The 24,573-nt window shown below is 39.2% G+C and overlaps 1 protein-coding gene, 1 long non-coding RNA gene and 1 other non-coding gene across 7 annotated transcripts in view; 2 read left to right on the top strand and 1 right to left on the bottom strand.

Annotated features, from left to right (window-relative positions):
- The window catches only part of NELL1 (neural EGFL like 1), a 499,897-nt gene that overhangs the window by 298,122 nt on the left and 177,202 nt on the right, over positions 1-24,573 (bottom strand). The window lies entirely within an intron of this gene.
- Positions 12,870-16,385, top strand: LOC119943502. Its single transcript, XR_005455673.1, has 2 exons — positions 12,870-12,968; positions 16,328-16,385. It is a non-coding gene; the product is annotated as an uncharacterized LOC119943502 (long non-coding RNA).
- Positions 15,126-15,263, top strand: LOC119944403. Its single transcript, XR_005455885.1, has one exon. It is a non-coding gene; the product is annotated as a small nucleolar RNA SNORA7 (small nucleolar RNA).

Genomic DNA, 24,573 nt, shown 5'->3' on the forward strand with positions numbered 1-24,573 from the left:
TCCAAATGTAGTATTTCCCAAACATATAAAAAATTTCAATTTTGCAGAGAAAAATCATCAATTTTGCCTTATGGTACAGACATGGGAATAGTTTTTGAAAGAGATCCCCAACTGCCTACTTTTTCAAGACCCTGGAAAAGTGTGACTGATTTTTTTTCTAACAGTCAGCATTTTTAAAGTGCAGTAAATATAGATTGTGAGGCATATATTGAGGAGAGGTAAGTATTCAGGCAGTTTCTTTCCACACCACAGAGAGAACATAATGCCCAAGTCAGGGTCAGTGGGGTTGGGCAGAGAAGCCTGGGAGTTTCTGATGAAAAAATGCTACTGTATGCCACTTCACTTTCTCATTAAAGATGGAGACCCTATTGCAGAGGGGAAAGACAAACAAGTGGGTGTAATAGGCCTGGCTTCCACTGAAATCCAAATAGCAACGTACCTTGGCCAAGAGAGATAAAAAGGAAGAGTTATACCTAAAGCTAAGGGCAGATAAAGTCCAGAAATTTAATTTCACTGCCATAGTTTTTCAACTATGTGTTGATAACAGAGTTCACTATCATAAGGTTTAGTGGTAGCACCTCACATCAAGAAGCTTCATATGCAGGTTTAAGACTGAAAGATCAAACAGCAGGTTGAAAAGTTTAGACCCATTCCTTTATAATACAGCACATTTTTCAATATGAAGAGGGGCTCAGTGCACACTGAACCAAATCAGAAAAGTTGTCTAGGAGTCCATGGTGGAAATCTAGAGACATGTAAGAATGGTTTTGATTTAACATATACAGTACTTCCTTGTTAATTGTAACTGCTAACTGCGCCTCTTCTGCTGACCCTTAAAGAACTATCTAATGTAAATTTTAAGTTTAATTCACGAATTAAGTTTAATTAAGTAAATGTTCAATATCTCAGACACTCAGTTCTTCCAAAGATGTTGGTAGTTATCCTCTAACATATACTGAGCCTCTTATCACTTTATTTAGCCATGAGATGTTTCAAGTGCCTATTCACTTGGTCACTCCAAGTCTCATTGTTGTTGGGAAAATTTTAACATCTATAATTGTCCTTTTAAGCAGAGTAAAACCTACCACCAAATTGAAGACTGTTAATTATTTTTATTACATTTCTTTTATTCTCCTTTGGTTAGCTGTGCTTTTCCTTTAACCCAATTCTATCCCCTATTTCCTCAATGAATACAGCAGTGAAATGTGTATTGGAAAGCAGGATGGTAAGTGATGGTAGAAATTTCAAGGCCAATTTCTGTATAGTAAACTGCTGAAGTACAGCTTTCTTTGCAGATGCACCAAATTCAGGTTTTGGTGCACTGGATCAGATCTGCTAGCGTGCCACAGACAGGAGTCAAGTGAAACAAAGTAATCTAATTAAAGATGAGTAAGGTCACAGGAAACTCAGAGTATCATCCTGATTCTGATGTGAAGTTTAACATTTCTTTAATTAGCCATTTGTGAGCTAATGAGGTACATGAGATTCTCTTAAATAGCTCCCCTCCAATAAGGTGCCAAAAAACAGAAAAACAAGAAGTTGAGTCCATTCACCTCCCACTTCCCAAGTACAATTGAAGCTGTCCTATAAACATCAGTTTTGTATTTGTGAAATACACCCAGTTCTCCTATGAGGGTTGCATTTTTATGAAACCTCACATTAAGGAAAACTGGCACTTACACAACTCACCCATTCCTACACAGCACACAAGCAATGGCTATAATAATGCTGCACACCAGTCCCAAACCAAAAGACATTTCTAGAGGAACATTTCCTAATTCATAATTAGGAATGAATAATCATAATGAAGCAGCATGGCTCAGTGGAAAGAGCCCGGGCTTTGGAGTCAGAGGTCATGGGTTCGAATCCCATGTCTGCCACATGTCTGCTGTGTGACCTTGGGCAAGTCACTTAACTTCTCTGAGCCTCAGTTACCTCATCTGTAAAATGGGGATTAAGACTGTGAACCCCACATGGGACAACCTGATCACTTTTTATCCCCCCCAGCACTTAGAACAGTGCTTTGCACATAGTAAGCGCTTAACAAATGCCAACATTATTATTATTATTATAATTACAGTCTTGACAAAAAATATATTGAAACCATGTATTTTGGTGGAATTGAGTGTAACACAGTGAAAAAAAAGATCCCCCAGGACAAGGAGTATAAAAAAAATTTAGGGCCACATCAGATCATTTACAATAAACTTCATCTTATAATGTAGGCAAAAAGAAATAAATATTATAAACGTATTCTTCAATTTAGCTACCTCCCAAAGATATATGCTCAATAAATACAAGGCTAGGATTATCACTTGATACTTCATACCTATATTCTGTGAGCAACAAGACACTGAGTGTGGAGCCATCATAAGCTTGTTGAGTCATCCAGAAGATGGCACTGACATTGTCCTCTCCTGGTTCTCCTCCTATCTCTCTGGCCACTCATTCTCACTCTTTCACAGGCTCCTCCTCTGCCTCCCACCTTCTAACTGTGGAAGTCTTCGAGGCTCAGTTCTAGGTCCCCTTCTATTTTTAATCTACAGCTACTCCTTTGGAGAACTCATTTCCTCTGATGGCTTCAACTACCATCTCTAGATAGATGATTCCCAATCCTACAACTCCACTCCTGATCATTCAATCAATCACATTTATTGAGGGCTTACTGTGTGCAGATAACTATACTAAGCTCTTGGGAAACTACAATATCAACTATATAATGGAGTTGGTAAACACATTCCCTGCCCGCAATAAGTTTACAGTCTAGAGAGATCTCTCTCCTCCTCTGCGGTCTTGTATTTCCTCCTGCCTTCAGGAAATCTCTACTTGGCTATCCTGCTGACATGTCAAGTTTAACACGTCCGAAACAGAACTCCTCATATTCCCACCCAAACCCTGTGTTCCCCAAGACTTTTCTGTCACTATAGACAGCAATGCCAACCTTACTGTCTCATAAATCTATCTTTGTTGTTATCCTTAAATCATCTCCCTCATTCAACCCACATATTCATTTTCACCAAATCCTCACTAAAATCCGCCCTTTGCTCTCCAACAAAACTGTCATCACATTAATCCAATCACTTATCCTATCCTGCTTTGAGTGCTACATCAGCTCCTTGTTGACCTCTCTGCCTCTCATCTCTACCCACTCCAGTCCATACTTCATTCTGTTGCTTGGGTGATTTTTCTAAAAAATGTTCAGTCCATGTTTCCCTACTTCTCAAGAACCTCCAGTGGTTGCCTCTCCACCTCCACAAATAGAAACTACTTATCATAGGCGTTAAATCACTCGAGCATCTTTTCCCATCCTACCTTACCTCCTATTTCCTACAAGCTAGACCGCATACCTCACTTGACTAATGGCAAGTTACTCAATATACTTCAGTCTTGCCTATCTAACAGGTAACCCCTCACCCATGCCCTACCTCTGGCCTGGAACACCCTCCCTCTTGATATCTGACAGATGATGACTCTCACCATCTTCAAAGCCTTATTAAAAGCTCATCTCCTCCAAGAGACTAAGCCCTAATTTCCTCTTCTCCTACTCCCTGCTGTTTCACCCTTGCACTTGGATTTGCATCCTTTATTCACTCTCCTTCAGCCACACAATTATGTACATAATCGTAATTTATATTCATGTCTGTCTTTCCCTTTAGACTGTAAGCTCACTCAGTTATATTGTACTCTCCCAAGTACTTAGCACAGTGCTCTGCACACAGTAAATGCTCAATAAATACAATCTATTGATTGATTGAGTGGAAACACTGGAAAGTTGTGAACATTGGCAACAGGACACTCAATTAGGATTACTGAATTGAATTCAAGGAGAATTCTAAACATGGGAAATAGCAACCACTTGCTGAACTCTCCTCTTCTCCCACTCCCTTCTGTGTCACCCTTGCACTTGGATTTGTACCCTTCACAGCCTCAGCCATACAGTACTTATATATCATAATTCAATTATTTATATTAATGTCTGTCTCTCCATCTAGACTGTAAACTCATTCTGGGCAGGGATCATGTCTATCAAACCTTTTATATTGCACCCTACCAAGCAGTTACTACAATGCTCTGCACACAGTAAACACTCAATAAATGTGATTCATAGATTGAAGACATTATCTGCCAGCCTCGCCTTTACATGGTTCCTTCTCATTTCAAATTCTGCCATATCCTTCCAATGACTATTTTCCTCCCCATAAGCAATTTGAGAGTGTAGCCCCCTCCATTGTGAACACTTCCAGCCACATTCCAAGTGGACAATCTGGATTATGGAGAAGGACACAGCCAATATTCAGTACTGAATGGTTCAGCCCATTATCTTTGAAGTACAGTTAGCCCTGCTTTCAGTTCCACCAAGTTTATAACTCTTCAAAACGACTTGTGGAGGCCTTCTTTTTTTTTTTCCCTAGAAGCCACACTGTTACAATGTAGTGATTTGGTTACAGGTTAAAAAAAATATGTTATGACACTAGAAAACTGAATGAAAGGCAGCAAAAAAATTTCTTCCACGAGGTTTGGCTGTACAAGCTTCACAGTTATGGGAGGAATATCACCCCCAAATGGGACCTCAGAAACACACTATGCTTACTGCTATAACCACTGGTCTTAAACAACATGAAATAGGTATTAAATGGTTAGAGTCAAGACCTTGGTGTCATCCTCGACTCCGCTCTCTCATTCACCCCTCACATCCAAGCCGTCACCAAAACCTGCCGGTCTCAGCTCCACAACATTGCCAAGATCCGCCCTTTCCTCTCCATTCAAACCGTTACCCTGCTCGTTCAAGCTCTCATCCTAGCCCATCTGGACTACTGCACCAGCCTTCTCTCTGATCTCCCATCCTCGTGTCTCTTCCCACTTCAATCCATACTTCATGCTGCTGCCCGGATTGTCTTTGTACAGAAACGCTCTGGGCATGTTACTCCCCTCCTCAAAAATCTCCAGTGGCTACCAATCAATCTGCGCATCAGGCAGAAACTCTTCACCCTCAGCTTCAAAGCTCTCCATCACCTCACCCCCTCCTACCTCACCTCCCTTCTCTCCTTCTACAGCCCACCCCATACCCTCCGCTCCTCTGCCACTAATCTCCTCACCGTGCCTCGTTTTCTCCTGTCCCGCCATCGACCCCCGGCCCATGTCATTCCCCGGGCCTGGAATGCCCTCCCTCTGCCCATCCGCCAAGCTAGCTCTCTTCCTCCCTTCAAGGCCCTACTGAGAGCTCACCTCCTCCAGGAGGCCTTCCCAGACTGAGCTCCTTTCTTCCTCTCCCCCTCTTCCCCCCTCCATCCCCCTCATCTTACCTCCTTCCCTTCCCCACAGCACCTGCATATATGTATATATGTTTGTACATATTTCTCTATTTATTTATTTTACTTGTACATATCTATTCTATTTATTTCATTTTGTTAGTATGTTTGGTTTTGTTCTCTGTCTCCCCTTCTAGACTGTGAGCCCACTGTTGGGTAGGGACTGTCTCTATATGTTGCCAACTTGTACTTCCCAAGCACTTAGTACAATGCTCTGCACACAGTAAGCGCTCAATAAATATGATTGATTGATTGATTGATTGATTGAAGCGATACGCATATATGTAGTAGTAGAGATTGGTACAGCCCTACATAGGTAGTGAAGAGCAAGTGAAGTGCTCCACTAAAATGTAAAACTGCAGCTGAAAAATCAGCAGAGTATATGTTGCAAGAGATGAATGATTAGAAAACCATATTACAGTTCACAGAATAGAGAGTATCATTGTTCCAGATGGAAACGAACAAAAGAACAATGAAATGGCTGCCACAGATAATGGATACAGGCTTAGAGGAAGATTTTTCACCCACTGAATGGACATATAATAAAAGGAACCAGTGAAATATACAAAAAGAAATAATCTGTAACTTCAGGATTCACAATGTGCAAATTTCCAAGGTGAAAAAAGATTTAATTAATTTGTATAATTAAATGTTTGGGATAAAATCAAAGGAACACCTTTTCCCTTATATTGAACTCTAACTACAAGCCAAAATATGTACTAGGAGAATTCTGCCAATTATTCACACTTTCCCTGAGGATGCACAAAATCAAAATGAAGATTAGAATGTATGATTAAACAATGAAAAAACCATGTTTGCACTTGTTTTTATCTATCCCCAGTACTTTGTATTGTATACTTGTTCAACTGCACATTCAATTTTTTACTACTCTGTTTTTAAATATTTTTAGGATGACCTCCAGCGTTAGAATGTCAGCTCCTTGCAGGTGTTCATTCAGTATAGGGTGTTGTGCACTCAGTGGGAGCTCAGTAAATACTATTCCTACTAATATTACTTCAGTGGCATATTCTTGTGCCTCCTGTCTCTCCCTACTATAGCCTTTACTTTACTCTGCTGCCTATATCATTTTTCTACAAAACGTTTCAGTACACATCTCCCCACTTTACAAAACTGTCCAGTACTTGCTTGCCCATACACCCCACATTGAACAGAAACTCCTTACCATTAGCTTTAAAGCACTCAATCAGCTGACCCTTTCTATTTTACTTCACTGATTTCCTACTACAAACCAGTCCGAAATGTAATCCTGTACTTAATCCTCCAACCTGATTACTGTACCTTGATCTTGCTCATTCAATTCATTCATTCAATCATATTTATTGAGCACTTACTGTGTGCAGAGCATTCTACTAAGTGCTTGGGAGAGTAAACAAACACATTCCTTGCCCACAACGAGCTTACTGTCTATCTCACCGTTGACCTCTTGCCCTCATCTACCCTCCGGGCTGGAACTTCCTTCCCTTTTGAATATGACAGAACACCACTCCTCCATACCTTCAAAGCCTTATTAAAATAAAAATGTCCTCCAAGAGGCCTTCCCTAACTAAACCTTCATTTCCCCCCAAAACCTTTCTCTCCACATTGCTTGTGCATAGGAATTGGTACCCTTTAAGCACTTGATATTCACCCCATCCTCAGTACCATAGCATTTATGTACATATTCATAATTTATTTTAAAGTCCATTTCCCCCTCTAGAACTCCTTCCAAGCCGGGAACTTGTTTGCCAATCAATGGTATTTATTGAATGCTTACTATATGCAGAATACTGTACTAAGCACTAAGTTCTCCATCCACTTTGGAGAATAAAAGACAACAGAGTTATAGACATGTTCCCTGCCCACAAGATACTTAATAATAATAATAATGGCATTTGTTAATTACTTACTATGTGCGAAGCACTGTTCTAAGCGCTGGGGGGGAGACGACTGGGTGTATGACAAGACATCTGGGGATCGGGAGCTTGCCCCTTCTTCCCTTTGTACCCCTTCCCCATTTCCTGGCAAATTGAGACCTGTCCATTGCTTATGAAAGACCCGCTTAGCACCTCTCCCCCTTCCTCTTCCCCCACCTTCCCCCATCCCAGGACCGATGAAGGAGCTGTCCCCCCTTTGATCTTGCACTTTTTCCGCAGCTAGCAGGTTTGGGACCTGGGGAAAGGGTCTCTTCTCCCTCTGGACACACCCAGCCTCCAGCTCTTGCAGTGAGCTGTAGTGATAGGAGTAGTAGTAGCAGTGGTGGTGGCATTTATTAAGTTCCCAGTATTGGGAAGTACAAAGTAACCGAATGAGGCAGTTCCTTTCCCATAAAGAAGCAGCTGTATGGCTCAGTGGAAAGAGCACAGACTTGGGAGACAGAGGTCATGGGTTCTAATTCCGGCTCTGCCACGTGTCTGCTGTGTGACCTTCTAGACTGTGAGCCTGCTGTTGGGTAGGGACCATCTCTATATGCTGCCAACTTGTACTTTCCAAGCACTTAGTACGGTGCTCTGCACGCAGTAAGCACTCAATAAATATAATTGAATGAATGACCATGGGCAAGTCACTTAACTTCTCTAAGCCTTAGTTACCTCATCTGTAAAATCGGGATGAAGACTGTGAGCCCCACTCTCTTAAGTGCTTTAGCACAGTGCTCTGCACACAGTAGACAGTTAAAAAATACCACTGATTCATTAATTCATTAGGGAGAGAGGCCAACATGTGGCATAACACCTCCCATTATATGTGCATATTCATCCTATCATTTATAATGAAAGCCCTTGGGCTAAAGACTAAAGTTTCCTAAATTTGTTCGGAGTCCAACATAATGAGCAGGTTTTTTTTTTTTTAATGAGCTACACTGAACAACACTTTTGCCTTGCAGAGCTGCAATTGAAATTATCACCTTGCCCCATATCATTTTCATAAAACATCCTTAAAGAAGGGTTATCCTTCAGAGAAACGTGGATTTTTTCATGTGATAACTCCATGAAGCCGAGTCAGAAGGCTGACACATTTGTATCTGAGGCTCCTATTGCCAAATAATTTCTATACAACTACATTAGAACATTACAACATATCTTTCCCTTTACAGAAAGGATAAAATATCGCCATTCCTGTGAACTAACAGTCAACATTATTTGTGAGATTGCTTACAGAAAACGTTTATATCTGTTTGGGAACAACCTTTTCGTCTCTGCAATGTTACATCGCCTTAGAGCAATGGCTCTATATCATTAATCCATGCAAAAAAATGGAAAAATAAAATGTACTGAAGTAAAGCCCATTTAAACAACTACCCAAGCAGCCATCAAAATTAATTTTCCCAATAGCAATAGCCCATAAAGAAAAGGTCAAAAAGAAATCTTTGTGAATAAACAGTTTAATCTTAAGAAAAGGAATTCTTGTTAAAAGGATGAGAGAGGATAGTTTGATAACAAGATGGAAGAAGGAAGGCTAAAGACCAGGTTTCACCATATATTTTTCCCTGACAAGTAGTTACCTTTATCAAAAAAGAGATCACCCAATTAGACTACATTATAATATCATTACAATATTTTGATTATTTAAACCTGCAGTAGAATAAGCATTGGTCTGGGAATCAGGAAACCTGGGCTCTAATCAATCAATCAATCATATTTATTGAGCGCTTACTGTGTGCAGAGCACCGTACTAAGTGCTTGGGAAGTACAAGTTGGCAACATATAGAGACGGTCCCTACCCAACAGTGGGCTCACAGTCTAGAAGGGGGAGACGGAGAACAAAACAAAACATATTAACAAAATAAAATAAATAGAATAGATATGTACAAGTAAAATAGGTCAGCCTGTAGAGCCATCATTGGTGAAGGTTTCTACCCAAAGAACCATTCAGGTTTTCCATGAGGCTCACAGGCTCCGCAATAATCCTGAAAAATAGCTCCAAGTCATAATCTGCTGAGCCATAACAGTACAGCACAGCATTGGCCCTCCGCTGACATTACTTGGGTAGAATATGGTCTTCCACATAGAAAACTCTATGCATGCACTTGGTCATGTGCTGAACCCCTGTGTGCCTACTGTCTCATTGCACGCTGGACTCCCAGCGGGAGCATGACTAGCAGGAACAGAAGTGTGCAAGTGATTATCATGATAATCAATTTCTCTGCACAGGTTTTCCATCCTGAAGTTTCAGGACCAAGGCTCATTTGTCAGTCTCAGTGGGAGACTTCACCATGATCATCATCATCCTCATAATGCTTTAATTGCTTGGCTCATTTTAAAAATATGAAAAATGACAACAACCTCAGATACGGCATAACATTTAAAACAAGACGGTTGATAAAAAAAAGCTTTGAAATCTAATCAAACACATCCTAATTAGGTACATTAATCTTACATAATCAACCCAGAGGCTCATTGTCCATTTAAAATATAAAATTAATTTTCCCAAACTTTATAACTTTTCACTACAGTATATTTTTAAAGATGAAAACAAGTTTAAATTTTCAAGCTCAGTGGTGTAAAAAAAATGGAATGCTTGGGAATGAAAAATTTCTTTGAAAGAGAATGTGCAATTATCCCCAACCACATGAGCCATAATTAATTGATCATTCACTAGAACTTTCACACCCGCAAATAAACATTAAAGCAGTATTAAAGTTTTAAAATCTTATTACATTTTCTGTTCACACGTTACAATCCAACCCTATCACTGGGCTTTAAATATTAAATACTGGATTCTGAGAAAGCAGAATAGACCAGCACTGCAACACTAGATTAACTCAAAAGCATCTAAAATCTCAAGTCAAATGTAGCTCATTAAAATACAGTTGCAAGCAAAACATAATCCCCATTTCATTATACCAAGGGTGCTTTGTAGTTCAGTTACACTTCTGAAGTTCTAAACACTGCAGGGTAAAAACTATTTTTTAAAGTCCTCTATTCCTCCCTGCACAGAGTATAATTCTAGATTTTTGCAAAATAATCTCAAGAGTAAACTTGTTAAAACAACCTCTCTTTGGTGCCCTGTTCAGCTGGTCTGTCACATGTGCTTCCCAAATTAACTGTTCTTTGCGATCTCCTTATACCTGTACATTTCTGCCTAAGAGAAGGTGAGGGTGTTCAGATGCACCCTAAAATGAAAGTGTCCTTTGTGACAAAATAATACTTAAAATTGTGAGTGCTACTGATGGAACGTACCTTCTATCTTAGAAAACTGAAGAGAATTCAAAAAGTTGCCAGACCTATCAAGGGAAGAGAGTTTCTGATCTATGTAGTAAGACTAATGGAGGCAGAGGAATGAGCAGGTAGGAGAATAGTGTCCTAATACTGAAAAACAATAAACATCAAGAAAGGAAATGGTTTACTACATGGTACAAGGAAATGTTTTCACAGAGTGGAAGAGTGTGTGGTTTTCTAAAAATGAACAGGTAGCAATAATCAGTACTGATAATTAAATAAGCTCATCTGGAAAGCAGTGAAAGAAAAAGTTCTGGCAAGAATGAGCCCAGACAAATGGGAAATGAGTAAATATCATTCTCCATCTCATTATTATTATTGTCGTCAAGTCGTTTCCGATTCACAGCGACTCCATGGATATACTTTCTCCAGAATGTCCTGTCCTCTGCCCATAATTCTCAACTTTTCCAAAGGTTCTTCTGCTATCATTGTTATGGTCTGTATTCATCTAGCTGTTGGTCTGCCTCTTCCACATTTTCCCTGGACTTTTCCTAGCATTAGTGCCTTCTTCAGAGAATTAGTCCTCCTGATTATGTGTCCAAAATACACTAATCTAAAATTTCTACCATTCAGTAAATAATACTCCTCAAGTAAACCACTTATTAAAAATGTTCAGTACAGCTGAAAAATCACCTTTTTTTGATGGCATTTATTAAGCACTTACCATGTGCAAAGCACAGTTCTAAGCGCTGAGGAGGTTACAAGGTGATCAGGTTGTCCCACGGGGGGCTCACAGTCTTAATCCCCATTTTACAGATGAGGTAACCGAGGCCCAGAGAAGTTAAGTGACTTGCCCAAAGTCACACAGCTGACAATTGGCGGAGCTGGGATTTGAACCCCTGACCTCTGACTCCAAAGCCTGGGCTCTTTCCACTTAGCGACGCTGCTTCCCCACTTAAATGATAGATTCCCTTGTCACTGGCTACTTGAAAAACACTAGACCATAATACTGGTCTTGAATTTTCAAGCAAAAAGCATCTTCTTTTATTTCACGTTATCATAATCTAATATGCCCTACTTCATGAAAGCAAGCTTTGATGAAATACATAACTGACAGATGGTGTAAAACAAAATTCCCCTGAAAATTAAATGTTCCTGTACTCCTATTCAGGAATATCAAACACTAGCATATGACACCATAGAGTCTACAAAAGCATTAACAGTTTATCCTACACACTAAGATGTTCCTTCTGATCTCTCTGTATATGAACTGTCCCTTGCTTTGAAATATGAATCTAGTGATGGACAGCTCCTATCCACACATGCAGAGGTAACTGAAAACACCAGTGCAAGTCCAGGAATACACTTATATTTTTATAGAATGAAAGTATCTCTTATGATAGTTCTTCTGAACAACTCTTCAAAATGTTTTCCATCTCCCCAAATTACAGGTAGTTCTCAAGAATTAACTCTGGGACACATGTAAAAATTAAAATTGGCAGTGTGTCCATAGGAGGGGAGCTCCTCCTCTGCATCTCACCTCCCAACTGTGCATATGCCTCAAGGTTCAGGTCTGGGTTTCCTTCTATTCTCCATCTACAACCACTCCCTTGGAGAACTAATTCACTTATATGGCTGCAATACCACCTCTACGCAGATGATTCCCAAATCTACATCTCCTGTACTAGAAACTTGAGAGAGTATAGCGTATGTCTTAAAAATCATATTACATTTTTTCTTCGTGCATTGCAATCCAACCCCATCACTCAGTTTTAAATATTAAATGCTGGATTCTGAGGAATGAAGACAGCATTCCAATACTAAACATTTTCACTCAATGAAACAAAAATCTCTCCTCAAACATAGCTCATTAAAATACAGTTGCCTAAAACTGTACTAAGGTGCAAGACAGAGTAAACATCCAGGTTTGCTATCAGGGACTTTGTTGAGTTAACCCTGGCAATCTTCAACCTCAATATCAAATGAGGAAGCAGTTAAATTGAGGGTCTACACTTGGAAAAGTTCTCCATCCAATTATAATTTGATGTAGGCAGCTGGCCTGGGATGAAGTCTGCTATATTTTTAGGGCTTATTTATTCTTAGGAAGTGTTAAAGAGGGGAAAGTTTAAGGCAATCTGTCAATCAGTTGGTATGCTTTGTCAGCTTTACAAAGGCAGACTTAGGGGCACAGTTAGAAGTGCCCCTCTCCAAAAACATTCATCTTGCCTGCCCATTGAAAATCTTGCCATCATTAGGCTGGTGTTTATCTTTAGGTTATATTATGTGAATGTATATGCGGTGGCACCTAGTACATGCCATAGACATTAGGTACTCATAAACACTGCTACTGCTTTTCCATGATGGTAATTGAGCTGAAAACATATGTTCTTCATCATTAGCAGATGCTGCCCAACAGAAAATAACTTCAAAGTTCCTAGTGGATCCTTTGTGAGTATAGCAGGTACTCAGGTACCAAAAAAGTAGGAGGAGGAAAGTCCCTTAGGTAAGTAACCTCATGATATGAGAGACTCACACTACTTTCTCTTTGACCAGATCTCTAGAATAATACTGGTTTAAGATATTAACTGATTTAATTTCACTGTATTTCATTTCCAAAAGTATATTAATGATAAACACAAATTTAAAGTGGAGGTGCTGAGAGCCCATTTAATAAATGCTTTCCAAATTGATGGAAAAAAGACCTTCCAGCCACCCAAAGTAAACCTGTGTTTACACACCATAGAGGAGATGCTGCTTGTAACCTAAATGCTCATAAGGGTTTGGAAAGCATTTGTAGTACTTATCTAATTCATATCTAGTTGGCAGGGTTTTTTTATTCTTAAATTGGCTCATTCTGAGGCATTGCAAGCTGGAATGTGGACACATTAAACTACAGATCTTTTATAATTAAACAAAAAGAAGGTAATTCTAAAACAGCACTTATATCCAAACATGTAACGGGAAAGTAATTCTATTTCCCCATACATGCATTACCACTTCTATACTGTGAGTCATTGTTGGGTAGGGACTATCTCCATATGTTGCTGACATATACTTCCCAAGTGCTTAGTACAGTGCTCTGCATACAGTAAGCACTCAATAAATATGATTGAATGAATTTATTGTCATTTGTTAGACTCTAGTAATGTCTATATTAAGTGCAACTGAAGAAACATTTTACCACTTTATCCTGAGGAAAGCAGCTACTTTCCTCCAATATTTGAACTGCAAAAGCAAGATGTTCTGTGGCCCCACCATCATAAACCAGGACTATTTATGGCCTTTATGTAGCAAAATGTTCACCTAGAAACAGACAGTGTGAGGCTAATTATGCGGAGGTTTGTTGGGGCATGGCATTCATTGTGCTGTCAAACTAGACATGCCCTACTAAAAAAGGGAAAGATGTCATGTTTTACTCAAATTTGATGTTAACACCTGTATAGAAAAAATCATTAGAGGAAAACCACAGATGTGGCAGTAACACTAAGCTCAAGAATTGATTCTTGGAAAGAGAAAGCAGGGAAAAAAAGGGCTTGAAAATGTGCCTTACATTCTGTTACAAACCAAAGGCATTTCAGATGCTGCTGACCTTTTCACAGCAGTATTGATTCAGTGCAGGACAAAAAAGCCAAGAAGCAAATAAAGTCACTTTGGGGTAACAGGTTAAAGCAAATTGTGAAAGGAGAAGAAATCTTGACCTTCAAAGATTAATATATTGTCAACCTTAACCAAATGGACTAAAGAATTTATCATCAATATAGCTTCCTAAACAAAAATTATTATCACAATAAAGCAGAGTATGTTGAACTGAAGGACAATTCACACACACAAGTTAATCTCTCATATTGAATACCGCAATAGTAGTTTTAAAAGGCAGAAATCAAAATAATCTAATCTTATTTAGGGGCCCTTCAAATCAACTTTCCATCATTCATATTTGAGTCTCAAAAGCAATACTAATTCTTAAAGTGGATATTTCAGCAATAAACAGTTCTAATGTACTACACTAAGTCTTTGATGATAATTTTTGAAATAGTTTGAAATGCTCCAACAGAATAAGGAACTACAGCCAAATCAAATGGAATGAAAATTAACTGACTGTTACTCATTTGAAAAAGTTAAGGAATAGGAAAGTTTGCACAGAACCTCAAAAGTATTCATTGAAAAATGAGGGGGAAAATATTGTTGACAACTGCATAGGAAGAAGCTATATTGAGAAAAGCAAAAATCAAAAGTAAAGTCTATATTAGGAAAAACTGATAAACAAATAAAATGCCCTTTTATTGTAAATATGGATCAGTGAAGAAAAATTTAAATTAAAATGTTACATACTAACATGATGTATTCCATCATGCTGATCAATAACTAAACAGGTTGTCAGGGTTGTCCAGTCCAGGTCTTCACTGAACTTCATGAATCATCAAGTGAGGAGCCAGTTATATAAAAGAATGGTTTTATTATTTATTCAAAGGGCAGAAAACCTTCCCCGCTAAACAAATAGAGTTAACAGGTTAAACTGGAGGTAAGGCAGGGAACTTGTCTTCCAATTATGTTACACTGTACTCTCTCAAGTGGTTAGTACAATGTTCTGCACACAATAAGTGCTCAGTACAATTTATTTCTTTTAAAATGGGATTTAAGTGCTTAATATTTGCCAGACCCCTTCTCAGGGTCGCACCTGGAGAGTTTCCAGTACTCTACTAGTCTTGACTATGGGAGGGAAGGTCAAACAGAGGCTTACCCATTCCATTCCTAGCTTGGCCAGTGGCTAGTGAGTGGCAGGCAATTTGCTACAAGTCAAAACTCACCCATGCTGGGCAGCAGAAGCATGGGAGAGAGTCAAGGGTGGAAACTCAAGTTTACCGTGTGGAAGGAGGCAATGGAAAAACACTTCTGCATTTTTACAAAGACAACTCTTATGAATACACTACCAGAACGACTGCAGATGGAGAGTGAGGGATTCCGGGAGAGTTATGTCCGTGGTGACACTTTGGGTTGGAAACAACTAGACGGCATAAGACAAGATGTGCCAGGCACTGTCCTAAGCGCAAGGGCATATACACGATAATCAGGTTGAACACAGTCCCTATCCCACGCAGGTTTCATGGTCTTATTTCCCATTTTACAGATGAGGTAATTGAGGCACAGAGAAGTTAAGTGACTTGTGTAAGGTCACACAGCAGGTAAGGGGAGGATCCAGGTTTAGAACCCAGCACCTTTGACTCCCAGGCTCCTTCTACTAAACAACTCTGCTTCTCTTGATTGATTGAAGATAAAGAGGCAGTTAAGAGAACGCAGCTCATTTGTCTCTACATCACAAAATCTTTTTGCATTTAAACTCCAGGAGTCCTCACTGCTAGCATTAGACCATAAGCAAGCTGCCTGAGACATAATCAATCTGATTCTAGAAAGGGAGATGAAAACTAGACCTGATGGGAAGACAGAGATCCTAGGAATCAATGAGCTTTAGCAATAGTAACTCCAAGATAGATGATAATAAACCCATTACATATCAAGAAGATGAAAATACCAAGCACATGACAATTAGAGTGTTGATGATGCTGTCATAACTAACTTCACATTTTTCTTGTGTCTGAGGAATGTTATTCACATACTAATGGAACTCTGGCTTGAGCCCTTGGAATGATTATTATAACTGCTCTGTGTGGTATCATGTGTTCTTGAAGTTCTCTAATTTAAGAAAATGAGTTTTTGAGGAAGTCTTACTATCCCCCTCAAGGAATCCCTAAATTGAATAAAATGATCCGAAAGGGCTCTGAGGACAGTTATCTTAAGGGAACAACATGCCACAGACAATAAATTGTTTTTCAATTCTAATCTATTTATTTTTCTGTTCTCCAGGCACTCAATTTTTCAAGAATTGTGTACATCTTAAGAATCTACTCAATTATGAAAACTTTAAAACTTTAATTATTATTCCTTTCTTGAAATCTAGAATTAAAATAAAAGAAATGCTAACCAAAGAAAATAGGTCTGCCAGTCCACCATCATTCAGGTCCAGGTCATCAGGTTATAAGAATCCTCAAATAATAATAATAATATTTATTAATAGTAATAAAAATAATGGTATTTGTTACATGCTACTATGTGCCAAGCACTGTTCTATGCAATGGGGTAGATACAAGGTAATCAGGTTGTTCCATGTGGGGCTCACAGTTTCAATCCCGATATTACAGATGAGGTAACTAAGGCACAGAGAAGTTAAGTGACCTGCCTAAGGTCACACAGCAGACAAATGGTGGAGCTGGGATTATGCCCCACGTCTTGAGATTCCCAAGGCCGTGCTCTTGCTACTAGACCATGTCTTGGACACAGTTGTTCAGGAACTGCTATTTTGAAGTTTAGCCAGATTGCATATGGCTTGAAGTGAATACAAAGTGACTTGCCCAAAGTCACACAGCCGACAAGTGATGGAACTGTGATTAGAACCCAGGACCTCTGACTCCCAAGCCCGGGCTCTTTGCATTGAGCCAAACTGATTCTGTATGTAATGATGTTTTGTGTATATAGTAATAATGTAGTATACAGCTATAATTCTGTTTATTCTGATAGTATTGGCACCTGTCTACTTATTTTGTTGTGTGTCTCCCCCTTCTAGACTGTGAGCCCCTTGTTGGGTAGGGACTGTCTCTGTGTGTTGCTGATTTGTACTTCCCAAGCACTTAGTACAGTGCTCCACACACAGTAAGCGCTCAATAAATACGATTGAATTGAATCAATGAATTTGGTAGAGCACACAGACATACAGTAATATGACAAAACCAAATTTATGAATCAAACTACAATTCTCAAACCATACATAGCAACTTTCATTGGCAACAAAACATTAGGTTTTGTTAAATCAACTGATTTTTCACTGAAATCAGTTACCTAAACATTTTCTACCCAACAATAATAATAATAATAATGATAATCATACTAAGGTATTTAAGTGCTTGCTATTTGCCAAGCACTCTACTAGACACTGGGGTAGATTCAAGATAATCAGGTCAGACATAAATGTCCACATGAGGCTTCCAGACACATGGTGTGTGTTGGGGGTAGGGGGTGGAATAAGTATTTCATTCCTATTTTACAGATGAGGAAACTGAGGCACAAAAAAGTTGCAATTTGCCTAAGGTCATACAGTGAACAAGTAGCAGACTAGAATTCAGGTCACCTGACTACCAGCCCTGTGATCTTTCCATTAGCCATGTTCTTTCTAGCAATCAATCAATCAATAGTACTTATTGAGAGATTACTGTGTACAGAGCATTGCATTAAGTTCTTGGGAGAAACAAACATTAAAAGAAATATGGATATGTCTGTATCCATATGTACATATGGGTCTGAAAGTAGGGTGAATATAAAATACTTAAAGGGTATAAATCCCAGTTAAAGGGTGACACATAAGGGAAACAGAGTAGGGGAAATGAGGGCTTATTAGGTGAGGCTTCTTAGAGGAGATGTGATTTTAATAAGGTTTTGAAGTTGCCGAGTGTAGTGGTCTTTCAGATACGATGGGGGAGGGACTTCCAGGTCAGAGGGAGGATGTGGACAACAGGTCAGCAATGAGAGAGATGAGATCAAAGTACAATGAATAGGGTGGTGGTAGAAGAGGAAAGTAAGTGTGCTGGGTTGTAGTAGGCCATCAGTGAGGAAAGGCAGGAGAGGGCAAGGTGATTTAGTGCTGTGAAGTCAATGGTAAGGAGTTTCTGTTTGATGGGGAGGTGGATGAGCAACCACTGGAAATTCTTGAGGAATGGGGAAATATGGACTGAACAATTTTGTAGGAAAATGATCCAGGCAGAGAGTGAAGTCTAGACTGGAGTGGGGAGACACATGAGACATGAGGGTCAGAGAGGAGGCTGACCCAGTAGTCAAGGCGGTATAGGATAAATGCTTGGATTAATGTGATAGCAGTTTGGATGGGCAGGAAAGGGTGAATTTTATCAATGTTTTGAAAGTAGAACAAACAAGATTTGGTGGCAGACTCAATACATGGGTTGAATGAGAAAGCTGAATTGAGGAAAATAAGAAGGTTACAGGCTTGTGTGACAAGGAGGATGGTGGTTCTGCCTTGTGATGGGAAAGTCAGATGGAGGACAAGGATTGAGTGGGAGGATGAGTAGCTCTGTTTTGGACATATTAAGTTTGAGGTATAGGTATGATATCCAGGTTGAGCTGTCCTGAAGGCAGGAGGAAATGTAACACTGCCAAGAAGGAGAGATGCCAAGGATGAGTTGTAGATTTGGGAAGCATCCACCTAGAGATGGTAGTTGAAGTGGTGGGAGTGAACGAGTGAGCGTAGATGGAGAATGGAAGGGGACCCAGAACTGAGCTCTGAGAGATTCCCACAGCTGGAGGGCGGGAGGCAGTGGAAGAGCCTTCAGTAGATACTGAAAATGAGTGACCAGAGAAATAGGAAGAAAAACCAGGAGTGGACAGTTTCAGGAAGCCAAGGTTAGGTAACGTTTCCAGGAACAGATGGTGGTATACGCTGTTGAAGTCAGCTTAGAGGTTGAGGAGAATTGGGATGGAATACAGGACATTGGATTGGAAAGAAGTCATTTGCAACCTTTGAGAGAGCAGTTCCCATAGAGTGAAAGGGACAGAAGGCAGATGGGAGCTAGATGAAGAATTAAAAAAGAAATCCAAAGGGCCAGCACAGCTTTTGAGAAATTTGAAAGATAAAGTTTAGTAGCAATGGACCACTAAACGCCATACAAAGTAGGAGGTTTATAAAGCTATTGTGATGTTTTGCACCTGTAAATAGGAAGAACTAAAAATGTGATGGCAAGACTTAAATACTTGAGATACATCCGGCTCCAAAGCAGTTTTACTGGTATCTTCGGAAACCTATATTCAACATCAAATGAGAGGTAGAACTACCAACCACCAGGGCCATAACACAGCTTCACTGCAAGGACATGCTTGAAAAATGCATGATATCAAAGCAGCTGCTAGAAGATGAGCTAAAAGGAGTCACAGTGCAATCCAGAAGGTCGAATAAATTATTTAAAGGCTCAGTGAAGACAGCCTCAAACAATACTATGACATATTAGACTGTTGCAGCAGGAACACCAGCCTGGAGCAAGAGAAAGGAGAGGGATCACTCTCCTCAATCAATCAATCCATCATATTTATTGAACTCCTGTTTAACAGCTCAGGAAGGCTTGGGGACTAGACTGTAAGCTCCTTGTGGGCAGAGAATGTATCTACCAACTATGTTGTCATGTATTCTCACAAGTGCTCAGTACACAGTAAACATTTAATAAATGCTATTAATTGATTGAGCACTTAATGGGTGTAAACCATGTACTTGAGAGAATACAATACAGTAGAGTCAGTAGACAGAATCCCTCCCCACAAGGAGTTTACCTTCAAAATTTACAAAATAAAAAGCTTATATATTTTATTTTACAACAAAGGTCTAAAGCCATCAGCATCCTTTAAACAGCATATTCTAGGGGGTAATTCAATAACAAACAATATTCCCTTGCATGTTCATTCACTGGTACACCCAAAAAGGATACATTTTGACTTTTTCAGGTTTCTCATAGAAAGAGGAAGCACATCCAGAAGAAACAGACACCAAATAGACATCAAAGTATATTGCCAGAGTATAAAATATGCATGTTAAAGTCCAAAAAAAGGGTATAGGAGTTACTGCATACAGCAGCCTCAGGCTAGCAATAACTTTTATCTCAATAATGCTTGCAGTTTTATACACTGTGCCTGTTATATACACACTAGCTTTGAGTACCCAGAATCATATCAATATGTCACATATTATGTGGGAAAAATGTGTCATTATCAAGTGACATTTGTCACATGTTTAAAGGCTCTTGTAATTTTAGAATTTTTTTTCAGCTTCGGGAAATAAAATGCATTCACAGAATATGAGGTAAAGGAGGCTGCTTGTTCTCTGTTATTTTATCCAATGATATAGGACAATTCATCAGTCTTGAAATGATGCTTTCTGGACCAACAGGGAAAACAGGTCAACTCCACCCTGTGAACAGCCCCTGGACCAGTCCCTGGATGAGAGAAATTTCAGTCTCTAAGTCACTGTCCCATTGCTCTGTTTATGTCTAAGACCTGAATTTCCACTTCCATGCTGATTCAGGGCCACATAAAATGGATCTTCATTTTCCCTTTCTGTGTAACAAAGAGAATGAGCACTCTGCCTGCAAAGTACTGAAGAGGCGAAGGAGAGCATGACCTGATTGTAATATGCAATCCTAGCCCCATAGAATTTCAGCTAACTCATCTCATTTGAAGAATGACACTTTTATGCTGCTAGAGAGATAGTGGGAAGACTCTCTCAACATAATGCAACTTATTAAGACAAGAATAAACACTCCAGGGTGGCAGCCATCAGTTTGGGATCTATCTTTTAACCATCGATCAATGTTAAGTTTGGCTCAGTAAGTAAAAGTCATTTTAATTGAGGATTCAACCAATGGGACAGAGTCAGTACTAAAAATGAAATGTCATGGCAAGTTAATGAGACTTTGGAAAGCTTTTAACCTCTGAACTGTGATATTGTGCTATAAATGCAGACATCATAAACATTTCCCTTATCAAAAATGGGCTGGATTAAAAATGCACATCACCCATTCATAAAGTCAAGGACCAAAAGAAAGCAAAGGGGGCTTCTTAAATGCGGATTCCAGAGACACTGCGGAATCATCCGAATCAAATGGCTTTCAGACACTACTTATTTGAAGGAAATCTCATTGGAGCTTAAGTCTAGAATATGCCAGTAAGGATATTGTTTAGAAGATCTAATAGGCAGAATATATAGCTTCTAATTATGATGTAACACACAAATAACTGAAAATACTGAACATTTTGATGACTCATGGTTTCTCTAGATTTGCTCTAAATCTCTTTTGCATTTCTATAAAGTACATATTAGTAATATATTAGTAATAATATTAGATATCACTTTTTATTAAAATGACACTTTTCAGTGGAGAAATTCAAGCTGTTTTACAATTTCCTAGAAGCCATTCTGGCAAGTAACACTCATCACTGCTGCTAAGATTCCAGTAAAACACTTCAGAAATCATTCTAGAAGGAATATTATTAATCTTATTCTTCCTAGAGTCATAATGTGGCTTCAGGCAACAATTTGGGACAGGACTTTATCTATGCTGCACAAAAATGCAAGAGAAGTAGAGGGGAAAAATAGCAGAACTTTCATATAGTTTTTGTAGACTTCAATGAAAGCCATTTGGTGGTGTCAGCAGGCCTAGGGCTTTTTACGATTATTCTTGAAATACTATCATCACTACCAACATGTTCCAGGGACTCATAAACTGCAAATCCCTGTCCTAAACTTTGGGTACTCACATGGAAATTAATCAATAAGTGGACTTAAGTATACATGGGGCTCCCAACCTTGGGATGCAGGAAAAGCACAGTTAAAATTCAACCACTCAAAAATAATTAATAATATTCTAAACACTCATTGTGGGCAGGACATTTGTCTGTTTATTTTTGTACTGTACTCTCCCAAGCGCTTAGTACAGTGCTCCACACACAGTAAGTGCTCAATAAATACAGTTGAATGAATGAATGAAACAATCTTTAGGTCACTTAGCCAGCAGGCCAGCAGCCTTTGGTCAGAAACTGCCACAACTGCCTCAATACTCTACAATAATCTCAAACTGTTCTACCCAGCATTGTTCTGCACAGTGAAAGCAAAGGAAGAGTTATGATGCATTCTATTTTAGAGAGCAGAAGGTTGAGGTACGGTTATAATCATTTCCCAGGTCAAAGATTGAAAGTATGGAAACAAAGGATCTCTGATTCAGAAACAAGTTTCATCCTTAAGGTGCATGAAAAAAGGTTGTAATTCAGCCAATCTCTGTCAAAACCCCATATCCACACTTCCATTTTTTTCTCTTAGTATATCTTGGGGACATCATAAATCACCCTTTCAATTTTATTGGCCCAAAATACTTCAGCATTTTTAAGAAAATTTCCAAAATGACCTTTCAAACAAATATAATTAACAATGCACTCTGGAGTATTACTGTCCTTTATAAAAACAGATGGCAGATTAGCAGCTAAAACATAGATACCTTAATGAAAGGAAAGGACAGTGAAAGAAGCTTTATCTTTGATTGATTGGCAATTCCATTTAGAACAGACTTAAAGCTAAAGTTGCAAAAATCCATGTCCTTTGTGTTCAATGCCAATAAGAAAGTTAGTCAGATAGAAAAGACTTTCAAAGTCTTCATATAAAACACCAGATGATAGAGGCTCAGAAAAATTCTGTTTGCCAAGAATATGACCCTGAATTACGCTGTTTCCTGAGTGCCAATTCAATCTCTGCTGGGTCCAATGCCTAGATCCCATAGATAACTCCTTCCCTTAAAGTGTATCATGCCCTCACATCTGGCCAATTTCAAACTCTCCTACCAAGGAGGGCACAGATGTGGAAAGCCTCAATATTACTGCTTCATAAGGGAAAAACTGAGTCTCTGGGCATGAACCACTGGTTTGAGGTTCTCTAATGGTCACCTGATTTTCATTCTCCTCAGGAACCATTCCCAGGATCCAAAAGACTTTTAGTGAACAAGAGCTCTGATGGATACATTAAATATTTCCAATTAATTTGCTATGTCAAGTTGCATTTCTTGGCCTCCAATGTCAATATAGTTCCTGCTTTGTCTGATTCATAATGAAACATGTATTTCATTTTAAGGAAGGATATTTGCCAAGGTTTAGCATCTCACAAAAGCAGCCATTACAAAAGACAGGAGAACATGCAATATTCATCATGCCATCCATTATATTTCTCATTTAATCCACTCTCCTCTTATAGTCAAACATGTTTGGACACCAATTTTCTAGCAGGCTTATTAGACTGCAGAGTTAATAATGCTGACCAGCAGGAGGGTGTATTATGGCTGATGTCCTCCTACTGGCCATTATTACTGACCAAATCCAAGCTATTAAATTAGCTGTGTAATTAGCTTCTGTTCAATAGCACACAAGATGCATTTTGTGTCCATTCCTCACACACCTAGAGAAATGGGATTAATTCTGAAAACTACAGACAAAGAAAACAGAGACAAAGATGGTGAACGAAGACAGCTTGAAAAGCTTGGTAATTAAAAAAAAAAATAAAAGGAAGGAATTGGTTAGAAACTGCCTATTATTCTATACCATTAGGTTTGTTACCCCAAAGATGTTGAATGAGGTTTATATGAGGTAAAATGTGTTGTGGTGGTAGGATGGGGATGGGTTGAGTGGGATGGAGGGGAAAGATAAATGTAGCTGAACTAAATCACTAAAATGACATGAGGACGATAATCTTTTCAGGGAACTGGCCTCTATGCTGTTCTGTGGGAGTATGGAGCTAGTAGTCTTTCTCCTACCGATTTAGAAGCTGATCCAATGAAGGAAGGGGATTAGTGTACTCAATGAATAATCCCCACAGGCACATGAGAACAAAACCAAAAGCAAACACTCAAGTCAGGCCCAGGATAGTTTGTTCCCTGACTTCCTGGAAATGAAATTGTGCAACTAGTGGGTAAGGACAGAGAAATCACAGCAATTTTCTTCTCTAGCCATCAGAGTTGAAGACTGCCTTAAAATCCTTCCTCCCTACCGACCTCACCTAATCCGCCTGAAAGGAGCTGCTTCTAGCATGCTAGGTATTCATGCTGCGGGAAAAATTAAAGAATAATAATGAAAATAGCTGTGATATTTGTTTAGCACTTATTGTGTGCCAGACACTGCACTAAGCAATAAGATACAAGCAAATTGGGTTGGATACAGTCCCTGTCCCACATGGGGCTCACAGTATTAATCCCTGTTTTACAGCTGAGATAACAAGCACAGAGAAGTTAAATGACTTGCCCAAGTTCACACAGCAGTCAAGTGGTGGAGCCAGGATTAGAATCCATGACTCAAACTCCCAGGCCTGTGCTCTATCCACTACTCCAAGCTGCTTCCCCAAGAGAGTTTATCTTCAAAACAAAAAGGAGGACCATCCTCTACTCCATTTTGTGGGTATACCAGAAAGCCAAAAATTAGGTTAACACCTAAATACAATTTTAATCTGTCTCTACGAACCCAGTTTACTC

This window comes from Tachyglossus aculeatus, chromosome 22, assembly GCF_015852505.1.
Source record: "Tachyglossus aculeatus isolate mTacAcu1 chromosome 22, mTacAcu1.pri, whole genome shotgun sequence".
Taxonomy (NCBI): domain Eukaryota; kingdom Metazoa; phylum Chordata; class Mammalia; order Monotremata; family Tachyglossidae; genus Tachyglossus; species Tachyglossus aculeatus.